The following is a 20,053-nucleotide window of genomic DNA, read 5'->3' on the forward strand; positions in this document are numbered from 1 at the left end:
CTGCCTTTGGCTCAGGTCATCATCCCAGGGTCCTGGGATGGAGCCCTGCATTGGGCTCCCTGTTCAGTGGGGAGTTTGCTTCTCCCTCTCCCCCTGCTCATGCTCTCTCTCTCTGGCAAATAAATAAATAAAATCTTTAAAAAAAAAAAAAGACAAGAAATAACAAGTGTTGATGAGGATGTGTAGAAAAGGGAACCCTATGCGCTGTTGGTGGGAATGTATATCCCACTGTGGAGAATAGTATAGAGGTTCCTCAAAAAATTAAAAATAGCACTACCATATGATCCCTCAATTCCACTTCTGGGTATTCACCCAAAGAAAATAAAAACACTAATTCAAAAAGATACAGGCACCTCCATGTTCATTACAACATTATTTACAATAGCCAAGATACGGAAACAACCTAAGTGTGCAATGATAGATGAATGGATAAAGAAAATGTGATGTGTATGTGTATATACATATGCTTGAATATTATTCAGCCATATAAAAAGGGGTGAAGTGTGGACATATGTGAAGTGCTAGGAAAAATAACTTTTCAATCAAGATTTCTATATCCAACAAAACTCTCTTGCAGAAATGAAAGTGAAATGAAGACTTTCCAGTTAACCCCAGAATATAACAAGTGTTGGTAAGGAAATAGAGAAATTGGAACCTTTTGTTAATGGTCAGAATGTAAAATGGTTCAGCTGCTAGAGAAAACAGTATGGCAGTTCCTCAATAAATTAAAAGTAGAATATCATATGATCCAGCAATTCCATGTTTCTGTATGTACCCAAAAGAATTGAAAGCAGGGTCTCAAAGAGATATTTGTATACCCACGGTCATAGCAGGATTATTCCCAATAGCCAAAAGACAGAAGCAATGCAAATGTCCATCAACAGATAAATGTATAAACACAATTTGATATATATGTACAATGCAATATTATCCAGCCTTAAAAAGAAGGAAATTCTTGGATGTCTGTGTGGCTCAGTCTGTTAAGCATCTGTCTTCGGCTCAGGTCATAATACCAGGGTTCTGGGATCTAGTCCTGCGTTGGGCTCCTTGCTCATCAGGGAGCCTGCTTCTCCCTCTGCCTCTGCCTGCTACTCCCCTGCTTATGCTCTCTTTCTCTCTCTCTCTAATAAATAAGTAAAAGCTAAAAAAAAAAAAAAAAAGGAAATTCTGAAATTCTGATACATGCTACAACATAGATGAATCTTCAGGACATTATGCTAAGTGAAATAAGCCAGGTACAAAAGGACAAATATTGTAAAATTCTGCTTATATGAAGTATCTAGCGTAGCCAAATTCAGACAGACAAAAAGTTTTATGGTAGTCTTCAGGGGCTGGAAGAAGGGGGGAATGAGGAATTATTGTTTAATGGGTATAGAGTTTCAATTTTGCAAGATGAAGAGAGTTCTGGAGATGGTGAGGTTGCACAATATGAATGTATTTAATACATTCATATTTAGTTTTTTCAATCAAGATTTCAATCTGAACTATACATTTAAATGGTAAAGATGGTAAATTTTAAGTTATGTGTATTTTATCACAATTTTTAAAAGTACATAATTTTTTATGAGTAATTATATAAAACAATGTGTATATCACTGTGCTAATGGGCCTATAACTACTGGGCCTATATAGAAATGTAATACATTTGACAGTAACATCATAAGGGAGATTTGTGGTAACAGAACTGAATTGGCATAAGGAAATAACACCAGTTGGTAATTCAAATTCACAGGAAGAAATAAAAAATGATAAATAAGAAGGTTAATGTATTTAACTCTATAAATATATTTTTTCTCTCTTTTCTTCTCTAAGCTTCCTTAAAGACATAAAATTATAAGCAGTAAATATAACAATGTACTATTGGCTTTATAATATATAAAGAACTAAAATCTGTATCTTACACTTTATACACACACACACACAGAGGCAAAAAGGGAGAGAATAGAGCTATATAGGAATAACATTTCCATATATAACTGTAATTAAGTGAATCGAAATATGAAGTCGTTTCTAATACGATATATAATATGTAGAATAATCACTATGGAAATAACTAAAAAGATGGTTAAAAAGTCGTTACATGAATTAAAATGTTACACTAGAAGATATTCACTTAATGCAAAAGAAGACACTAACATAGCAACACAGGGAAAAGAAGATAGGACATATATAAAAAACAAAATGTTAAACAATCGAGGTAAATCTAGCCATACTAGAGGCGCCTGGGTGGCTCAGTTGGTTAAGTGTCTGACTCTTGGTTTCAGCTCAGGTCATGATCTTGGGGTCCTGGGATCAAGCCCTGCATTGGGCTCCATGCTCAGTACAGAGTCTGCTTGTCCCTCTCCCTCCCCTTCTATTCCTCCCCCTGCTCATGCTCTGTGTCTCTCTCTCTTTCTCAAATAAGTAAATATATAAAATCTTTTAAAGAACCTAACCATACTAATAACAACATTAAATCTGAATGTTAAACAATCCAATCAAAAGGCAGTGATAGACTGGGAAAAAAACAAGATCCAACTATATGTTGTCTACAAAATCCACATTTTAGATTCAAAGACAGAATGAGTTGAAAGTAAAAGTATTGAAAATATACACTATTGCAAGTAGGAACAATTACATTAGTAGAATGACTATATAAAAATATTAGATAAAATAGACTTTAAAACAAAAAATACTACTGGAGGTAAATGGAGAGATTTTATAATTATAAATGAATTAATACACTAAGAAGATAAAACAGTTATAAGCATATGTACCTAACAACAGAGTCCCAAAATACAGTAAAAACTGATAGATTCTGAGTGAGAAACAGACAATTCAACAATAATAATTGAAGACTTCAATCCTCCATTTTGAATAATAATAGAATATTTGGCAGAAGATCAACAAGGAAACAGAATATCTGAACAACATTACAAACCAATAAGACATAATAGATACCTGTAGAACACTCTCCCTCAAAACAGTACAACACACAGTCTTCTCAAGTGTAGATGGAAGATATACAGAATAGATCATATATATGGCCATAGAATAAGCCTCAATATACTTATGAAGTTTGAAATCATTAAGATATGTTCTATGACCACAAAAGAAAAAAAATCAGAAATCAATAATAAAGGATATTTGGGAAATTCAAAAATATATGGGGATTAAATATGATATTCCTAAATAACCAATGGATCAATGAGTAAATCACAAGCAGAATTAGAAAATGTTTTGAGATAAATGAGAAAGAAAACACAACATACCAAAATTTATATGATACAGTTAAAGCATTGATTAGAGGGAAATTTATAGTTGTAAGCACTTTTATTTAGAAAAAAAGAATTCAAATCAATAACCTAATATTCCAATATAAGGAACTATAAAAAGGAAAGATAAAACAAACTCAAAGCAAGCAGAAGAAACTAATAAAGATTACACTGGTAATGAATGAAACAGAGAATATAACAGAGAAAATCAGCAAAACCAAAAGTTGAGTCTTACAAAATATAAGCAAAAAGTCATAACTTTAACTAGACTTACAAAAGAGAGGAGGTAGTAAGATTCAAATTTCTAAAATCAAGAATATAAGAGGGGGCATTGCTAACAACCTCACAAAAAATTAAAAGATTATAGGGGAATACTATGAACAACTGTATGCCAACAAATTAGATAATTTAGATGAAATGGACAAATTCCTAGAACACAAACTTCCAAGACTGACTCAAGAAGAAATAGAAAATCTGATAAGATTTATGACAAGTGAAGAGATTGAATGAATTTAAAAGCTACCCAAGACAATATGGTCTCACTGGTTAATTCTACCAAACATTTAAAGAATTAATGTCAATCCTTAACAAACCCATGCAGAAAATAAGAGTTAGAAACACTAATCAACTAATTCTATGAGATTAGTATTATCTTGATATCAAAACCAGACAAAGATATCATAATAAAATAAAACTACAGGCCAAATTTTTTATGAAGATAGATGCAAAAAATATTCAACAGAATGTGAAACAGAGAAACAGTTTCTTATACTGGAATATTAGCTTATTGATTTGAGATCTTTCTTTTAATACAAGTGCTTACAAGTATAAATTTCCCTTTAACCAATATTCAAAGAATATTCAACTAGCAAACCAAATCCAGCAACACATAAAAAAGATTATAAAAAGGATTATATGCCATGACCAAGTGGAAGTACATTTATTTCAGAAATGCAAGGTTGTTGGTCTAATATCCAAAAATAAATTCTTGTAATATATCATATTAACAGGATAAAAGACAAAAACTATATAAGCATCTTACTAGATGCAGAAAAAAGTATTTGACAAAATCTAGCACTTTTTCATGAAAAAGAAAGGTCAGCAAAATAGGAATAAAAGGGAACTTCCTCACTGTGACAAAGGGCATTTATTACAAACCCACAGCTAACTACACTTACTATGACCCTTAAATCTGGAACAAGACAAGGATATCTTCTCTCATCACTTCTATTCAACATTTTATTGTAGATTCTCATCAGGGAAATAGGCAAGAAAAAAATGTTGAAAAGGAAGAAGTAAAACTATCTCTATTTGCAGATGACATGATATGGTATCCAGAAAATCCTAAGGAATCCACTAAAAACCTATTAGGTAAAAAATTCAGCAAGATTGCAAGATTTAAGATCACTATAAAAATATCAGTTGCATTTCTATATAATAGCAATAAATAATCTGAAAATAAAGTTAAGAAATAATTGAACAGTAACATCTAAGAGAATAAAACACTTTGAGGTAAATTTATAAAAACAGGTGCACTGAAAACTACAAAACATTGTCAAAAGAAATCGAAGAAGACCGAAATAAAAGAAAGAAAGAAAGAAAGAAAGAAAGAAAGAAAGAAAGAAAGAAAGAAAGAAAGAAAGAAAAAGATATCACATATCACACATTCATGGGTCAGAAGACTCAATACTGTTATGAAGGCAATATTCCCCAAATTGACCTATTTAGATTCAATGCGCTTCTGATCAAAACTAGCTGCCCTTTTTTGCAGATGTTGACAAACTGATCCTAAAATTCATATAGAAATGCAACCCACTCAGGAGTTAAATGTTTTCTTGTTTATATTGAAAAAGAAAAAGTTGGAGGAATCCCACTTCCTGGTTTCAAAACTTACTACAAATTTACAATAATCAAGAGAGGGTGGTACTGGCATAAAGACAGACATGTATGTCACAAGACAGAATTTCAGTCCAAAAATAAACCCTCACATTTATGGTGAATTTATTCTCAACAAGGATGTCAAGGCAATTTGGTGGGAAGATAATGGTCTTACCACAAATGGTACTTAGATAAAGGGTTATCCACGTGCAAAGAAAGAAAGAAAGAAAGGAAGGAAGGAAGGAAGGAAAAGAAAAAAGAAAAAGAACTTGAACCCTTTCCTTATGCTGCACATAAAAGTAACTCGAACTAAATCATAGACCTAAATGTAAGAGCTAAAGCTATAAAACTTTTATAAGAGGGGCGCCTGGGTGGCTGTTGGTTAAGCATCTGCCTTAAGCTCAGGTCATGATCCCAGGGTTCTGGGATCCAGCTCTCTGTCAGGCTCTCTGCTCAGCAGGGAACCTGCTTCTCCCTCTCCTTCTGCCTGCCACTCCCCCTGCTTATGCTCTCTCTGTCAAATAAATAAATAAATAAATCTTAAAAAAAAAAACCTTTTATAAGAAAACATAGGAACTAGGAGGAGTTAAGACAGTAGAGTAGCAGGGGGACCCTGAGCTTGCCTCATCCTTCGAACACAGCTAGATCAACATCAAGCTATTTTGATCAACTAGGAATACCATCTGAGGATTAAGAAAACAATGTGCACAACTGGAAGGAGAGAACATGGCAAATGTGAGGTTTGGAGCCATGGTTTGGGGGAGAGGAAAGCAGCAGCGGGACTGCAAAGGGTAGGGAACTCTTTTCTAAGAGCAGTTAGGGAGAGGGAGAGAGGAGGAGAGAGTGCAGCAGGTAGGTTTGGTACAATAAGCTGTGGTGAGGGGATCCCTTAGGTCATACTAGGAGAGATTTCTCCCCTTCCTGGAGTACTTTTGGAAGAGCATATTTTGCCTCTCCAAAGACAAACGGCCAGCTGGGAGCCATTGAGCAGAGCTCAACAGCAGGAACAGAGGTACAGGCAGAGGGCAGATAACCTGGTAGTAGCTTTTTGCTGTGAGCCACAATAGATTGCAGCCACTTTGCCGAGTGGCTGCTTTTCCAGGACAGAACTGAGCAGAGTGCAGAGCCACACACAGACTGCAGATAACCTGGTCACTGCTTTTCGCTGTCTGCTACAATAGACTCAAGTTGCTGTGCAACTGCTTTTCTGGGACAGAACAAAGTAAGGGACTGAGCCACACACAGACAGCAGATAACCTGGTCACTGCTTTTCCCTGTGTATCACAAAACAGTGTGCAACCACTTTTCTGGGACAGGACAGTGCCAGGCATGCCGTCAGACTCTCCTCCGGGGATTGGGTCCACACCTCGCCAGGACCTTTGAAATTTGGAGTTTTGAATCCCAGCCACTGGCCAGAGATAAAATACAGGAGATCTGTGGCAGAGGGGGCACCGACAGGTTAAGGATAGGGATCTGACCAAAGCCCGGGATACAGGAGATTGTTCGCTTTTCTGTGAGGGCCTCCTGAACAGCAGGCAGCCAGGAGTTGCCCTCCCTGCGGACGAGAGGGCAGGGTCATGCCATCTTCCTCCTCCACGACCCCTCCCTCCCTCCTGCCCACTAGCACAGTTCTTCAGAGAGAAACACAGTGCCTCCAGTGGAGGCTGGAGTCCCTTACACCAACACCCCCCCCCCCCCCGGACCTGGCAGGGCATCTTTACAAGGGCAAGTTGGCTTGTGAGCTAGCCCAGCAGGCCTCTCCCAGAGAAGACCAACCCAAGGTCCCCCGCATGTACCAAGTCTACTGATCATAGAATGCTCCAAAGCGTCAGCTTCAGTTCTGGTGGAAATAGGACCAGGCTTTTTTTTTTTTTTTTTTAATTTTTAATTTATTTTTTAATCTTTTATTTTATACGTGTTTTTTTTCTTCATCTTTTTTTGGTATCAGGCTTATAATTTTTTGTTCGTTTGTTGGTTTGTTTGTTTCCTTCTCCTATTTTTGGATCAGGCTTATTTTTTTCTCACTTTTTTCCTTCCTTCTTTTTTTTTTTTTTAAGATTTTATTTGTTTATTTGAAAGAGAGAGAGAGAGAGAGAGAGACAGCATGAGAGGAGAGAGGGTAAGAGGGAGAAGCAGACTTCCGCTGAGCAGGGAGCCCGATGTGGGACTTGATCCTGGGACTCCGGGATCATGACCTGAGCCAAAGGCAGTCGCTTAACCAACTGAGCCACCCAGGCGCCCCCTTCTTTCTTTCTTATTCTTTGGAATCAGGCTTATAATTTTTTTTTGTTTGCTTGCTTGCTTTTTTGTTCCTTTTCCTTTTCTCCCGTCTTGGGCAGGTTTCCACCTCCCCCCCCCCCCCAGGCTTAACCTAACAAACAAATCATAGCACACCTGGTTAAAGGTCTAAACACTCCCACTACAAGCAAGGAGGAATTCTGTAGAGGATGGACCAGTGGGAAAGAACAGCCAAAACAACAGCAGAGTGCACACAGCATACACCAGAAACACTTCCTGAAGTGCCAGGCCCTGGACAGTGCAGGGTAGTGCAGACCTCTTTTTAATACAGCATTACTCTGAGGTGCAGGAAACACAATAAGCTTTCATAACACACAAAAGATAGAAATGTAGCCAATATGACAAGATGGAGGAATTCTCCCCAAAAGAAAGGTCAGGAAGATATCATAGCCAGGGACTTGCTCATAGCAGATATAAGCAATATATCTGAACAAGAATTTAGATCAACAGTTATAAGACTACTAGTTGGAATTGAAAAAGCATAAAAGAGAGCAGAGAAACCCTTGCTAAAGAGATAAAAGACCTAAAAAATGCTATAATTGAGATGCAAAACAGACTGGATGTAATCACTATGAGGATTGAAGAAGCAGAGGAGAGAATAGGTGATATAGAAGATAAAATTATGGAAAATAATGAAGCTGAAAAGAAGAGGGAAAGAAAACCATTAGATCACAAAAGAAGACTTAGGGAACTCAGCGATTCAATAAAGTGAAACAATATTCATGTCACAGGAGTCTCAGAAGAAGAACAGTGGGGAAAGGGGGCAGATGGTTTATTTGAACAAATTATAGCTGAGAACTTCCCTAATCTGGGGAAGGAAACAGGCATTCAAGTACAAGAGGCACAGAGAACTCCCCTCAAAATCAACAAAAACAGGTCAACACCATGACAAATTATAGTGAAACTTGCAAAATACAAAGATAAAGAGAGAATCCTGAAAGCAGCTTGGCAGAAAAAGTCCTTAACCTACACTTAAGGCTGGTAGCAGACCTGTCCACAGAAACCTGGCAGGCCAGAAAGGGCTGGCACAATATATTCAATGTGCTAAATGGGAAAAATATGCAGCCAAGAATACTTTATCCAGCAAGGCAGTAGTTCAGACTAGAAGGAGAGATAGAGTTTCCAAGATAAACAAAAACTATAGGAGTACGTGAACACTAAACCAGCCCTGCAAGAAATATTAAAGGGGGGCCTTTGAGTGGGAGAGACCAAAAGTAACAAAGACTAACAAGGAACAGAGACAATCTATAGGAACACGACTTTACAGGTAATCCAATGGCACTAAATTCATATCTTTCAATAATTACTCTGAATGTAAATGGACTATAGGCTCCAATAAAAAGACACAGTGTATCAGAATGGATAAAAAAAAAAAAACAAGAGCCATCAATATGTTGCCTACAAGAGACACCTTTTAGACCCAAAGACACGTCCAGATGGAACGTGAGGGGGTGGAGATCCATTTTTCATGCTACCGAACATCAAAAGAAAGCTGGAGTAGCCATCCTTAGAGAAGACAAACTAGATTTTAAACCAAAGACTGCAATAAGAGATGAAGAAGGACACTATACCATAATAAAGGGCTCTATCCAATAAGAAGATCTAACAACTGTAAATATTTAGGCTCCTAACTTGGGAGCTGCCAAATATATAATTAATAACAAAGTTGAAGAAACTTATTGATAACACCCCACTCACAGCAATGAATACATCATCTAAGCAGAAAATCAACAAGGAAACAAGGGCTTTGAAGGACACACTGGACCAGATGGACTTAACAGATATATCCAGAGCATTTCATCCTAAAGCAGAATACACATTCTTTTTGAGTGCACATGGAACATTCTTCAGAACAGACCACATACTGGGTCACAAATCAGGCCTCAACCGGTACAAAAAGACTGAGATCATACCATGCATAGTTTCAGACTGCAATGCTATAAAACTTAAAGTCAACCACAAGAAAAAATTTGGAAGGATTACAAATACATAGAGGTTAAAAAACATCCTGCTAAAGAATGAATAGGTCAACCAGGAAATTAAAAAAGAATTAAAAAAAATGGAAGGAAATGAAAATGAAAACACAACAGTTCGAAACTTTGGGAAGCAGCAAAGGCATCCTAAGAGGGAAGTACATAGCAATGCAGGCCTTCCTCAAGAAGCAAGAAAAGTCTCAAATACACAACCTAACCTTACACCTAAAGGAGCTGTAAAAAGAATAGCAAATAAAGGCTATATCCATCAGGAGAAGGGAGATAAAAAAGATTAGAGCAGAAATCAATGATATAGAAATCAAAGAAATGATAGAACAGATCAACAAAACTAGGAGTTGGTTCTTTGAAAGAATTAACAGGATTGATAAATCCCGAGCCAGACTTATCAAAAGAAAAGAGAAAGGACCCAAATAAATAAAATCATGAATGAAAGAGGTGAGATCACAACCAGCACTGATGAAATACCAAAAATTATAAGAGAATATTATAAGCAATTATATGCCAAGAAATTAGGCAATCTGGAAGAAATGGATAAATTCCTAGAAACATATAAACTACCAAAAGTGAAACAGGAAGAAACTGAATACCTGAACAGATGCATAACCAGCAAAGAAATTGAATCAGTAATCAGGAAACTCCAAACAAGAGTCCAGGGCCGAATGACTTCCCAGGGTAATTCTACCAAACATTTAAAGAAGAATTAGTATCTATTCTTCTGAAATTGTTTCAAAAAATAAAAATGGAAGGAAAACTTCCAAACTCATTCTATGAGGCCATAATTACCTTGATTACAAAACCAAAGACCTCACTAAAAAGGAGACAAATAGGGCACCTGGGTGGCTCAGTTGGTTAAGCGACTGCCTTCGGCTCAGGTCATGATCCTGGAGTCCCGGGATCGAGTCCCGCATCGGGCTCCCTGCTCGGCAGGGAGTCTGCTTCTCCCTCTGACCCTCCCCCCTCTCATGTGCTTGCTCTCTCATTCTCTCTCTCTCAAATAAATAAATAAATAAATCTTTAAAAAAAAAAAAAAAAAAGGAGACAAATATCCCTGATGAATATGGATGCAAAAAATTCTCAAGATACTAGCTAATTGGATCCAACAGTACATTAAAAAGATTATTCACCACAACCAAGTGGGATTTATTCCTGGGCTGCAGAGGTGGTTCAACATCTGCAAATCAATCAATGTGATACATCATATTAATGAAAGAAAGAACCATATGATCCTCTCAAAAGATGCAGAAAAAGCATTTGACATAGCATCCTTTCTTGATAAAATCCCTCCACAAAGTAGGGATAGAGGAAGCATACCTCACATCATAAAGGCCATATATGAAAGACCCACAGCTAATATTATCCTCTATGGGGGAAAACAGAGCTTTTCCCCTAAGGTCAGGAACAAGAGAGGGATGTCCACTCACCACTGTTGTTCAACATAATACTGGAAGTCCTAGCCTCAGCAATCAGACAACAAAAAGAAATAAAAGGCATCTAAATCGGCAAAGAAGAAGTCAAACTTTCACTCTTTGCACATGACATGATACTCTATGTAGAAAACCCAGAAGACCCCACCAAAAAATTGCTAGAACTGATGCAGGAATTCAGCTAAGTGGTAGTATATAAAATCAATGCACAGAAATCTGTTTCATTTCTATACGCCAACAATGAAGCATCAGAAAGAGAAATCAAGGAATCGGTCCCATTTACAATTGAACCAAAATCCATAAGATACCTAGGAATAAACCTAACCAAAGAGGTAAAAGAGCTGTAGTCTGAAAACTATAGAACACTTATGAAAGAAACTGAGGAAGACAAAGAAATAGAAGAATATTCCATGCTCATGTATCAGAAGAGCAAATATTGTTAAAATGTCTATACTACCCAAAGCAATCTACGCATTCAATACAATCCCTACCAAAATACCACGAGGATTTTACACAGAGCTGGAACAAACAATTCTAAAATTTGTATGGAACCAGAAAAGACCCTGAATAGCCAAAATAACGTTGAAAAAGAAAACCAAAGCTGAAGGCATCACAATTCTGGACTTCAAGCTCTATTACAAAACTGGAATCAAGAGAGTATGGTACTGGCACAAAAACAGACACATAGATCATTGGAATGGAATAGAGAACCCAGAAATGGACCCTCAACTCTATGGTCAACTAATCTTCAACAAAGCAGGAATGAATATCCAATGGAAAAAAGACGGTCTCTTCAACAAATGGTGTTGGGAAAATTAGATAGCCACATGCAGAAGAATGAAACTGGTCCACTTTCTTATACCATACACAAAAATAAATTCAAAATGGATGAAAGACTTAAATGTGAGACAGGAATCCATCAAAATCCTAGAGGAGAACACTGGCAGCAACCTCTTTGACCTCAGCTGCAGCAACTTCTTGCTAGACACATCTCCAGAGACAATGGAAATAAAAGCAAAAATGAACTTTTAGGACTTCATCAGGATAAAAAGCTTCTGCACAGCAAAGGAAACAGTCAACAAAACTAAAAGGCCACCTACAGAATGGGAGAAGATATTCACAAATGATATATCAGATAAAGGGCCAGTATCCAAAATCTATAAAGAACTTATCAAATTCAACCCCCAAAACCCAAAAACTCCAGTCAAGAAATGGGCAGAAGACATGAAAAGACATTTCTCCAAAGAAGACGTACAAATGGCTAACAGACACATGAAAAAATGTTCCACATCACTTGGTATTAGGGAAATACAAATCAAAACCACAATGAGATACCACCTCACACCTGTCAGGATGACTAAAATGAACAACTCGGGAAACAACAAATGTTGGGAAGGATGCGAAGACAGGGGAACTCTTTTGCACTGTTGCTGGGAATGCAAACTGGTGCAGCTAGCTACCTTCTAACTCAGCAGTTGCACTACTAGGTATTTATCCAAAGGATACAAACATAGTGATTCGAAGGGGCACATGCACCCCAGTGTTTATAGCAGCAATGTCCACAACATCCAAACTATTGAAAGAGCCCAGATGTCCACTGATGGAAGAATGGATAAAGAAGATGTGATATATAATGGAATATTACTCAGCCATGAAAAAGAATGAAATCTTGCCATTTGCAATGACATGGATGGAACTACAGGGTATTATGCTAAGCGAAATAAGTCAGTCAGAAAAAGACAAATGCCATATGATTTCACTCATATGTTGAATTAGGAAACAAAACTGATGAACATATGGGAAGGGAAGGAAAAATAAAAGATAAAAACAGAGGGAGACAAACCATAGAGAACAAACTGAGGGTTGCTGGAGAGAAGGTCGGTGGGGAGATGGAGTAATTGGGTAATGGGCATTAAGGAAGGCACGTGATGTAATGAGCATTAGGTGTAATATGCAACTGATGAATCACTAAATTCTACCCTGAAATTAATAATACACTATATGTTAACTAACTTGAATTTAAATAAAACCAAAAATAATTAAAAATCTTAAAAAATCAATCAATAAATGGTGTTGGAGAAACTGGACAACTACATGTGAAAGAATGAAACTGAACCACTTTCTTACACTGTACACAAAATAAACTCAAAAAGGTTTAAAGATCAAAATGTGAGACCTGATATTTTAAAACTCCTAAAAGAAAACATAGGCAGTAATCACTTGGATATTGGTCTTAGCAACATATTTATGGATATGTTTCCTCAGGCAAGGAAAACAAAAGTAAAAATAAACTATTGGGACTATACCCCCCCCAAAAAAAACCCCACAAAAAACCAAAAGGAAAAAAAAGGAAAATAAGAAACTGCATTCATGATTTTGAGTTAGGCAATGGTTTCTTAGATAGAACACCAAAAGTATAGGTAACAAAAGAAAACAATACATAAATTGGACTTTACCAATTAAAAGCTATGTACTATGTGTTACCACTGAGAAAGTGAAAAGGCAACCAACAGAATGAAATAAAAATTTGCAGATTATATATCTGATAAGGGTCTAGTATCCAGAATATATAAAGAAAACTTACAACTTGACAATAAAAATAACCCAGTTAATAAATAGGCAATGGATTTGAATAGACATTTCTCCAAAGATATATAAATGGCAAATAAGCACATGACAAGATATTCATTACCAATAGCCATTGGGGAAATACACAAACCAAAACAATACCACTTTACACCCACTAAAATGGCTTTTTTTTTTAAAAAGACAGATAATAACAAGTACTAGTGAGGATGTGGAGAAATCGGACCCCCAAACATTGCTGATAGGGATGTAAAATAGTAAAACTGCTTGAAAAACAGATTGGAGATTCCTAAAAATATTACTATATGACCCAGGAAGTACACTCCTAGATATATTTAGAAAACATATGTCTGGGGCGGCTGGGTGGCTCAGTCGATTAAGCGTCTGCCTTCTGCTCAGATCATGATCCCAAGGTCCTGGGATCAAGCCCCACATCAGGCTACCTGCTTAGTGAAGGGCTCACTTTTCCCTCTCCCTCTGTGGCTCCCCCCTGCTTGTGCTCTCAATCTCTCTCTCCCCCTGTCAAATAAATAAACAAAATCTTAAAAAAAAAAAAAAAGAAAACATATATCCACACAAAGACTCGTACATGAATGGCTATTCATAGTAGCCAAACGGTGGAAACAATCCAAATGTTCATCAACTCCTGATTGGATAAATAAGATACAGTATATCCATACAATGCAATACAATTCAGCAATAAAAATGAAGTACCAATACCTGTTATAATATAGAAAGCCCTTGAAAACATTATGCTATGTGAGAGAAGGCAGTCACAAAACACCGTATGTCATATGGTTCCTTTTATGTGAAATGTCCAGAACAGGCAAATAAAAGAAACAGCAAGATGCTTAGTTGTTGTCTAAGGTTGAGTGTGTGTAGGGGAATAGGGAGTGAGTGATTGTTAATGGGTATGGTGTTTCTTTTGAGATGAAAGAAAATATTCTAAAATTAGATTGTGATGATGGTTGTACAACTCTGTGAATATACTAAAAACCATTGAGTTATATACTTTAAATAGGTGAGTTATATGGTATATGAATTATATCTCAATAAAGTCATTAAAAGGAAGAGCAGGGCAAGAGGGAAGAACTGTAGTTCTGACTCAGAGGAAATGTTTTTAGGGACAGGAACAAAGTATATATTCTCAGTACCAGAGAACATCACAAATAAGCCCTGATGTATACAAATAAGAGAACACTTATTAAGTAAATGAAGATACTTAGAGTGCTGTACAGGTATAAAAGGTATAATTGTGTTGCACTTTATTTCTCTAGAACATTAGAACGATGTAGGTTGTTTTAGAAAACTAGTTTTGGCATGTTGATAAAGTTGGTTATCTAGTTCAAAATTTAGAGATCTGATACTGCACCTGTTACTCACCCTAGCATTTATTAAACAACTACTTACATTTTCAGCATGGTGAGAGATGCAAAAATTTAAACAATGGGTCCAAGTATATCTGATAAAACAAAGCAAAAACAAATGAAGTGGGGACATAGTTAAATATACTTTCATCCATTCAACATACATTTAAAGACTACCTGTCATGTATGAAGCACTGCTTTGAATAGGCAAAGGCTGGGGATAAAGATACAAATGAGTAAAAATATATTCTTTCACCTCAAAATATCCAAAGTCTATTAGAAAATGAAAACATGAAGACAAGTAGATGTAATACAAGGCAATTAATTACGTGATACATGCTTAAAAGGGTTAAGCATTTTAATGGGAGGTCAGAGAAGGGTAAAATAATTTAGAGCTGATGGGATTAGAGACTTCAAAAGCCTTCTAGCTATTGACCTATCTCTCATCTTCTCTCTTAAAACAAAAGAATATAAAATGTTAATATTTATGCATTTTGTTTTTATTTTAATTAATATTATAAAAGATTCAAATAGTTCTTCAAGGTTATTAAAGACAACAGTCTTCAGCCAGCCTCATTCTCACCTCGGCATTCCCTTCTCCCAAAGGCAATCATTTTTACCTCTTTAGTTGATTGTTTAGGTATCCTTGTCTCTAAATAACATACTTATATTGTTATTTCTTGATTTTTCAGTTAGGCATTATCTATTCACTTCCCACTATGAAAGAAGAAAATTTAGCTTTAGTTCCTTCCCAGGTTTTCATCACATATTGCTTCTTTCCTCTTCCTTCATCTTCTCGTTAATTAATTTTGTAATTTTGCTTAGATTTATATTCGGCATTCACATTATGATGATGATGATGTACTATTTACAACTGAAGCCATTTGGTAAACCATGGTTAATCTTTCTCTTCTTGAACTACTTTCTGTTCTCCCTATCTTGTTTTTCATTTGTTTGATCTCTTATCCCATACCTGCTGAGGACTACCAAATCTTTTTCTCCAGCCAAGTTTTCTCTCTTAAGTCTCAAACCTATAGATTTCTTTATTAATTCAACAAATAATAAAATATCTACTGACCGTCTACTATATTGTCTGATATTGTACCGAGACTAAACACTCTAGATATATTATTATCTCAGTTAATCCACATGCTACTATTTTGAGCTGGGTACTATTAAAGACACATCTTTTACAAATAAGGAAAAAAGTTCAGAAAATTCAACTTAATCAAGTACACAGCTAGTAAGTGTAGAGACATGATTCAGAGTCAAGCAGTGTGACTCTAAAACCTATGATTTTTAACCACCTATATTCTATATTCTTTCAATGAATATATACCAACTGGAAGCCACCATAATCCTAGCATATTCTGTACCATGATAAATAAATCAGACTATTCTCCTTGCCTTCATGGAGCTCACAGTCTAGCAGGTATGTCATACAAACAAGACCACATAATAAGAATGCAATGGAGCACAAAGGATAAGTAAAATTAATAACAAATAGAAGAATACATAGAACATAGACAAGACATCTAGGTAGACTTTCATTTTTTAAAGGAAATATTTGTTGAACACATACTAAGTGCCAGGCACTATGACAGGGGCTGAGGACACAATGTTAAGCCAAACAAGACTTTTCCAGGCTGGGAAGGGGAATGGGAGAGGAAAAAATGAGTGATCCAGGCAGAGGAAAGAGCATGTGCAAAGGCCAAGAGATAAAAGAGCATAAACTGTTCCAAGTGCTGAAAGTAATTCAGAATAACTATAATATATAATTGTAATGTAGGAGGGATGAGTTATGACAGTCAAGAGATAAAAAAAGAACCAAATCAGAGAGGCCTGTGAGGGCAATGTTAAAGAGCTTGGACTTTAGTATTATGCCAGATTTGGTACTCACAGGGTATGTGTGTGGAGAGGGATGTGATTGTATTTGTGTTATAAAACTATTTCTTTGATTATGATGTACAGAGTGGATTAAATGGAAGTATGACTGAAAGAAGAGAGAGCAAATAGAAGGCAGTTGCATTATTCTAGATTAAGGGTTATTATGGTCTGGATTACAGTGAGAAAAAAGTAGATTCATTCCAAAGATATTTATGAGATAGACTTGCCAGGAAATGGGGATAATTCATTCCTTTATTTGTTCCAGAAGAATTTATAGAATACCTAGTATGTGTCAAGCACTGTGTTACACTCTAGGAGATACAATGGTGAAGGTAGATATCATCCCTTGCCTTGATGTATCTTACAGTACAGAAGACAGATACAAGAAAAGTACTTACACAAATAATTATAACTGTCCTCTAAAGGAGAAATACTGGGTGTTTTAGAATCTGACCCAGTTAGACCAATGTCAGGAGTCAGAGAAAACTTGAGAAAATGACTTTTTTATTGTGGTAAATATACATAATATTTACCATTTTAACCATTTAAAATTGTACAATTCAGTGGCATTAAGTGCACTTGTAATGTTGTATAACCATTACCATTATCTTGTTCTAAAAGTTGTCTATCACCCTAAACAGAAATCGTGTCCCCACTAAGCAGACCCTCCCCATTGCCCTATGGCAGCCACTAATCTGCATTCTGTCTCTATGGATTTGCCTATTGTGGATATTGCATATGAATGGAATCTTAAAATATGTGGTTTTATGTCTGGATTCCTTTACTTAGTTTTCAAGGGTTATCCATGTATCAGTAATTCATTCATATTTATGACTAATATTCCACTATAGGGATGTATCACATTCTGTTTATTCATTCATCAGTTGTTGGACATTTGAGTTGTTTCTACCTTTTGCTTATTTTGAATTAGAGCTGCTATGAAAATTCATGTACAAATATTTGAATACTTTTTCAATTCTTTTGGATATATACTTAGGAGTCAAATTGCTGGGTCATATGGTAGTTCTATGTTTAATTTATTAAGGAACCACCCAACTGTTTCCCACAGTGGCTGCACCATTTTATATTTCCACCATTTTATATTTTATATTTCCAAATATAAAATGGTGCAGCCACTGTGGGAAACAGTTGGGTGGTTCCTTAATAAATTAAAGGGAATGGTAACTGTGGGAAACAGTTGGGTGGTTCCTTAATAAATTAAACATAGAACTACCATATGACCCAGCAATGGGTTCCAATTTCTCCACATCCTCATCAGTATTTGTTATTGTCTATCTTTCCTATGATAGACATCCTAGTGCACATGAAGTGATATGTTATTGTAGTTTTGATTTCCATTTCCCTAATAACTAATGAGAATGAGTATCTTTGCATGTACTTATTGACTATTGGTATACCTTCTTTAGAGAACTGCCTATTCGAGTCCTTTGCCCATTTTTAAATTGGGTTGGTTTTTGTTGTGAGGTTGTAAAAATTATTTTTCTGGATATTAACAGCCTTATAAGATACATGATTTGCAAAAATTTTGTCCAATTATTTAAGTTATCTTTCACTTTCTTGATAGTGCCTTTTGGTGCACAAAGATTTTAATTCTGAAGTGCAATTTATCTATTTGTGTTGTTGCTTGTCATTCAAGGCTATGAAGATTTGTCTCTATGTTTTCTTCAAAGAGTTTCATAGTTTAGCACTTAAATTTAAGTTATGATCCATTTTGAGTTGATTTTTGTATGTGGTGTGTAAGGGTCAAGCTACACTCTTTTGCGTGTGGTTATCCAGGTGTTCCAGCATCACTGTTGAAGAGACTATTCTTTCTCCATTGAATGGTCTTGGCACCTTTGTCAAAAATCAATTGACCATAGATGATAGGTTTATTTTTGGACTTTCAGTTCTATTCTATTCATCCATATGTCTGTCCTTATGCCAATACTACACTATTTTGATTATTGCAGCTTTGTAGTAACTTTTGAAATTGGGAAATGTGGATCCTCCAACTTCGTTCTTCTGTTTCAAGACTGTTTAGGCTATTCTGGATCCCTTGCAATTCCATATAAATTTTAAGATTGGCTTTTCCATTTCTACAAAAACAGAACCAAACAAAACTCCACTGGGATTTTGATAAGGATTGTATTTAACCTGAAGATGGTTTGGGGGAATACTGCCATCTTAACGATATTAAGCCTTCTAATCCATGAATGTGGGAAGTCTTTTCACTTAATTAGGTCTTCGTTAATTTCTTTCAGCAATACTGTGTAGTAGGAAGTTGACTGAATGTGTGCAGTGAGAGGGGAATGGAGTGACCAGAGATGGCATGTGGGCACAGGGCTCAGGCATCTGACATGGTAGCTGATGACACTCTACCATGGGAAACAAAGATAGAGGATACAAGGGGGAGACATTGTTGAATTTAGTTTAGATGTACTCAATGAAGCACAACGCCCATGAGATATTTAACTTGGAGGGTTAACAATCTTCTTTCAAAACACCCTTACTTCAGCAAGAGTGGGTGCTTTGTACTGAACATGACATTTCAAAGCTGAGAGCTCTTTTTCAGATTTTTTTGTCATTAAGAAAAGAATATGTCTCCTATAGTTTTTGCATTGTGTATTTTATGGTAGTCTCTACCGTATCAGTAGGCTATTATATATTTATCTCAAGTGATTAGAATCTCATTTAAAATGATATGTGTTCTTAAATACTACCATAAGAAAAAATCCTTTCTTTGAGTTTTAACATCGAATACAGTTGCAGTTTCCCAACCTTTGGAAAATGTTGACCTCTTCATAATTAGCATATAATTTTCCTTTAAATATTCTGTAATTAACAGCAAAAGTCAAGTACAGCATACTTCTAATCAAGTATGGAAATATTTTCTCACATACTTCATTCCTAGTCTCTCATGTTCCTCTCCCCACATACTGCCTTCAACATACAACATATGTTAAATACAAATGACAGGTGACACTCAACTCCTTGTCAGCTCTTCTAGGAGGTACATAGACTAAAATTAATGCTGTGGTGACCTAGTGCTTAGGTCATTGTATCACCTACCAAAGGTTAATTTCACATATTTATCAGTATGTTACTTAATATTAGAAAGAACAACTTTCTTGTATATTATTCTCTAATATGTTTATAAAAAGGACATCTTATTTTAAAAAATTATTCAATTTTTAAAAAACCAATCTATAATGACTGTCTTGAGCTAGATGAGTAAACCTCAAGTTTTTTTAAAATCAAACTAAAGTGAATATATAGCATGAATTTATAGTAAAATATCAGAGCGCTAGTGATTAAACAAGACCTAAATCAGGGCACTGTCCTACTATAGTGATACTGCATAGTAA

Source organism: Halichoerus grypus, chromosome 10 (genome assembly GCF_964656455.1).
Source record: "Halichoerus grypus chromosome 10, mHalGry1.hap1.1, whole genome shotgun sequence".
NCBI classification, from domain to species: domain Eukaryota; kingdom Metazoa; phylum Chordata; class Mammalia; order Carnivora; family Phocidae; genus Halichoerus; species Halichoerus grypus.